This window comes from Panthera tigris, chromosome A3, assembly GCF_018350195.1.
Source record: "Panthera tigris isolate Pti1 chromosome A3, P.tigris_Pti1_mat1.1, whole genome shotgun sequence".
Classification (NCBI taxonomy): domain Eukaryota; kingdom Metazoa; phylum Chordata; class Mammalia; order Carnivora; family Felidae; genus Panthera; species Panthera tigris.
The window spans coordinates 43,124,443-43,129,749 of record NC_056662.1 but is presented as its reverse complement, the minus strand read 5'-3'; positions in this window follow the sequence as shown (position 1 = coordinate 43,129,749).

Here is a 5,307-nt window from a genome sequence, read left to right as displayed (position 1 = left end):
GGTGCCGGCCCGCCTCTCGGTGGGCGGAAATGACGCGTCAAGGGGGAAAAATCGGTTTGCCTTCTGGGATTGGCTGAGGTCGGCGGCAGTTGGGTGAAGTCGCCCTTCTCCAGCGGCGGGGTTGCACACCACGGTCGGGGGCGTTCAGTGAGCGCCCTGCAGGCGTGGTCACGTCCAGCTCACGTGCCCTTTTAACTCGGTTGAGGCCCATGGAGGGTGGAAGCTGAGAGAGGCAGAGCAGTCTTCCCGAGGTCTCCCGTCCCGAGCGAGGTAGACCTGGATTCTGAGCATAAGCCCTCAACCCGAACAACCCATTTCGGATGCCCGGAGACCTTTTTCTTCTGCTGGAGTCCCCAGAGTTTTGGGCAAACTCTCATTTGTCTTCTGGAGAACAGGAGCCTCACTGTTGGACCATAGCTTGGGGTAGAGCCCACTGTCGACTTAGCTCTTTAGGTCTTTGTTCTGGGGTCTGGTTGAAAATAAGGGTTTTTTGTTTGTTTTTGTTTTTGGAAAATGAATCCATTCCCTTTTGGCCCGCTGCCTGTTCATAGTGAATTTAGTTCATCCCTGGTTCTGGAGAAATGCTCAGTCTTACTTGGAGCCCTCTTTTGACACTTCTCTCTGCCCCACCCGTGACTCATTCACCAAGAAATTACCTGTTAACATCCATGAAGGTTCAAAGTAACAATGCAGACACATCCATGTGTAAGTGTCCAGGGATGCTTGCTGTATGCCAAGGGCAGAGATGGCTGGGATCCCAGGGGCCTTGGAGGTGAGAGACCAAGGGAGACTTCCAGGATGAGAGACTGCCTGAGCTCCCCTGAGGGAGTAGATGAGATGAAGAGTTGGAGAAAGGCCAGTGAGAAGAGAGCAGGAAGTGAGGTCAAGGTCTTAGGAGCTTGGTCACTGGGTAAATTGTCCTGGACTCAGTGAGGAAAGTTTTCAAAAGAAATTGACGTGGCACCTGGGTGGCTCAGTCGGTTGAGCGTCCGACTTCGGCTGGGGTCATGATCTCACAGTTTGTGAGCTCAGGCCCCACGTTGGGCTCTGTGCTGACAGCTCAGAGCCTGCAGCCTGCTTCCAATTCTGTCTCTCCCTCTCTCTCTCTCTGCCCCTCCCTCACTTGTAGTCTGCCTCTCTCAAAAATAAATAAATGTTAAAAAAAAAAAAAAGAAATTGACACTATCTTTTGTCATCTTCAATCTTCTAAGCCCCTCTGGTAAATTTAAAATTTTTATTTATTATGCTCTTTAGTCCTACAATCCCCACTTGGTTCTTTTTTTCCATCATTTCCATCTTTCAGATGAGGTTGCCCCCATCTGTTCACTCATTATGCACATGTGTTCCTTCATTATATTTATATTACCTGTTGTAAAGTCTTTGCAAAAACCTCTGGGCCATCTCAAGATCCGTTTCTGTTGACTGCTTTTTTTTTTTTGTCTTGACTATGTTTCTCTGCATGTCCAGTAATTTTTCAACTTTATCCTGGGCATTTTTGTTAGCAAGACTAAATTCTCTTCTGTTCCTCTCCTCTGAGTGTGTTTTTTTATTCTTATAGATAGTTTAGTTATTGGCTGGTCATTTTGAACTTGCGTCAGCTTCTTTTATGCTTTATTAGGGTAGATCTTTGAGCATTCAGGGTATTTATCAAGCCTCTCTAACTTGGCAGCACTCACATTTAAAGTTCTTTCACCCATGCAAATATTACATCTTTATTCTAGTTTCTGTTAGATCACGTCTAGAGAAGATGTTACTATAAGATGTGGTTTTTCTCAGTGGCGGATTAAATGTTACATTAGATAGTTGAGAGAGAATAAGTCAACTGGAAGATTAAGGCCACAAACTTACACAAAACCACAGAAAGACAAAGAGGGAAAATTTTTAAGGAGCAGTTAAGAGATACGGAAGATAAAATAAGAAAGAGACAATATAGGTAGTGGAGGAGAGATAATAGATAAAGGAATAATGGATGAATTTTTTTTCCAAAATTAATTTTTAATCCCTAGCAGCATAAAGGAAATTAATAAAAGAAATAAAAACTAGGAAATAAGAGGAAAGCCATGCCTGCACACATCAGTACTTAAAGACAAAAATTATATCGCAACAACAGAAAGAAATGAAGGAATGATTGGTTACAAAGAAACAGCAATTAGACTGACAGCAGATATTTCAACAGCAACAGTGACGATCAAAACCCTAAGTAATATCTTCAGAATACTAAAGAAGAGTAATTCTCAACTTTTAATCCTATGCCGGCTAAATTATTATTCAAGAATAATGTGTTAAAAAAGATGTTTTCATCTAACCTAAAATTTGGAAATTTGGGATTGTTACAGTTATAGATGGTAAGATATTAGGTGAATACTGTAAAAAAAAGATGTGGTTTGACCCCTGTGGCATGGCCTCTCTGGTTTCTCAGCTTGAATGACTGTGTCAGTGAGGCCTCCCCGCTCTGGTGGAATCAAAACTGCAGTTGCTAGTCTCAACTTTCAATATTTCTGTCCTCTCAGCTGCACAGTAGCTTGTGTAGTTAATCCTTGTGTAGTTCATACCACACAGGCATGGCCCACCCTCAGCAGGGATGGGTGCTGCCCCTTCTGCACAGTTGCCTCCTCTTGAGATCTGCCCGACATGTTTTGTCTGCTTTACCAAACCTGAAGTCCTTTTTGCCTCCTCACCTTAGTGGGACCAGAATGCTCTACACCCACCCCGCTATATCATGGTCAGAAATTATCCCCAAGCTTGCCAGTTAACCAGGGAAATGTGAGACTCCCGTAGGAGTTTCCTCTCCCTCAGGGATCACAGTCTTGTGCTGCCTGTGGTCCAGTGCCTAAAAGCAGTTACCTCATACTTTCTCCACTGTTAGGATTATTTATCATGGAAATAATGGTTTGGTACCAGCTACTCTGTCATGGCCAACAGAGCACGTTCATCTGGTAGCTATTTTTTTTTTTTTTTTTTTTTTTTTTTTAGAGTACACATGCACATGAACAGGGGAGGGACAGAGGAAGGGAGAGAGAATCTTAGGCATGCTTCATGCTCAGTGTGGCACCCAATGTGGGGCTTGATCTCATGACCCTGTACCATAACCTGAGCCGAAATCAAGAGTCGGACGTCCCTCATCTGGTAACTACTTTTAACAACAAAATTTATATTTATTTTTCCAACCATTCTAATTCTAGGACTAATCCTTTGTATAGGCAACTAATTTGTTAGAATCAATAAGACCGCTCATGAGCGGAAACATTTCCTTCTCATGTTTCAGAAGGAAACCCTACCATTTGTGACAACACAGATGGACTTGGAAGACATTCTGCTGAGTGAAATAAGTCAGACACGGAAGGAGAAATACTACGTGATTTCTATATGAGGCAGTTAAATAGTTAAAAAGGTACAGAAACAGACAATAGAATGATAGTTGGGGAAGGGGATTTGGGGAATTGTTCAGTGGGTATAAAGTTATAATTTTACAAGATAAGTAAGTTCCAGAGACCTGGCAAATAACATAGGGACTATACTTAACAGCAAGATATTGTGCACTTAAAAATTTGTTAAGAGAATAGATCTAATGTTAAGTGTTCACACACACACACACACACACACACGTACACACACACAAAAGGGCACAAGGAAACTTAGAGATAATGGATATCTTTATTACCTTGATTGTGGTGATAGCAACATGAGTGTATACACATGTCCAAACTCACTAAATTGTATACATTAATCATGAGCAGTTTTCTGTATACCAGTTATACCTCAATAAAGAATTAGTAAGGCCGTGGCTGTACAAGGAATTTTAATTGTTAGGTTTGTCATTCTTTCTCTGGAATACTTGTAAGGTACATTTTATTAGGGCACCCTAAAAAAATTTCAGCAGCAATTGTGATAAAGTTCAGCCACAAAGTTAATTATGTTTCTCTTCAACTCACAAAAAAGATCTCACAGGTTAATGATATTCAGAGGAACCAGTTTTCAGGCAAAATAAGTTAGTTTAATGGATTGAACATTTCAAAGGTATGTGATTGGTGTTACTGTTATCCTCAGCTCTATGATAGTTTAGCTTTTTTGTAAAATTTTGTAAATGTTTAATTGTGCTGACGTTAGATTACAGGACATAACTAATAATACTACATTCAACTAGTTAATCAATGTCCTTGTTCTGGTTGAATTAATTACACCTTTAAACCATAACCTAATGCATATTTTGTTATATTCCTGACATCTGATAAATATAGTTACAGAATGTATCAAATTTACTCTGGTTGTATCCCCTCCAGGCTTGATGTATTTATGCCAACGTATGATCACCACATAAAGTCACTTTTGGAAAGAGGAAGGAGTCTGCCCAGGAGGAATGGTTTTATATTGTTATTTAGTTTAATATGTCTACATTCCTTGCCCAGATCTCAAATGACTTAATCTTCCCTCATCAATGTGCCTGTTGAAGTTCAGACTTCCCAGGAGGAAGTGCAGTCTTCCCAGGAGATTACTGGTTTCTATTGCTTTGTGTCCTGCTTTCTGCCTTGGTCTTGAGCACTTGAACTTAGTAGGACACATGTGGAACCTGTCCCTTGTGATGATGGCCATGGCCCATGTAACCTATGTCTACTATACAAACTCAAGAGAAAGCCTTAAATCACTTGCTGCAAAGACAAGGAATTGCTTTGAGATACTTATGTACCAAACAAGTTTGCATTTGTGTGTGGTTCGTCATTTTTGGTTGTATTTGGATACATCCTTCTGAATAATAAAGTGCAAGAACAAGCCAATTGGTTATCCCAGGTAGGACAAACTCGACTATCAAATTTTCCTTTACGTGACTCAGTTTGGCCAAATAGGAAGTTGGTTAGAGGATTCTCTACACGTGTTACTTAGGCTATAGTCATACTTGTTCCCAATTGTTGCTTCTGCCAAGTGTGTTGTTAAGAAGGTATTAAATACTTTGGCTACCAACCCTTCAGTACAAGCCACAGATGATTTTGTATCAAAAGGAAATTGAAGCAAGTCTGATAAAAGCAAAGAAACTCTGTGAGAATGACACTGAAAACAGCGTGGAGGTGTAGAACTGAAAACCTGATCATTTGGCTGTGATCTATTTGCATGGCCATCCCATCATTTTAGGAAGGGAAAGGACCAGAAGGAGGGACAGTAAAAGGAAAATATTTTATTCAGAGCAACGCTTACTTGGAAGATAATTAGACGCTGTCTCCTTGCAGCTAAATCTATTAAGAACCATGAACTTTGAATGACCCTCATTAGGCCAAAAACTTTCTGGATTTAACTCAAGAATTTTTCCTGACCTCC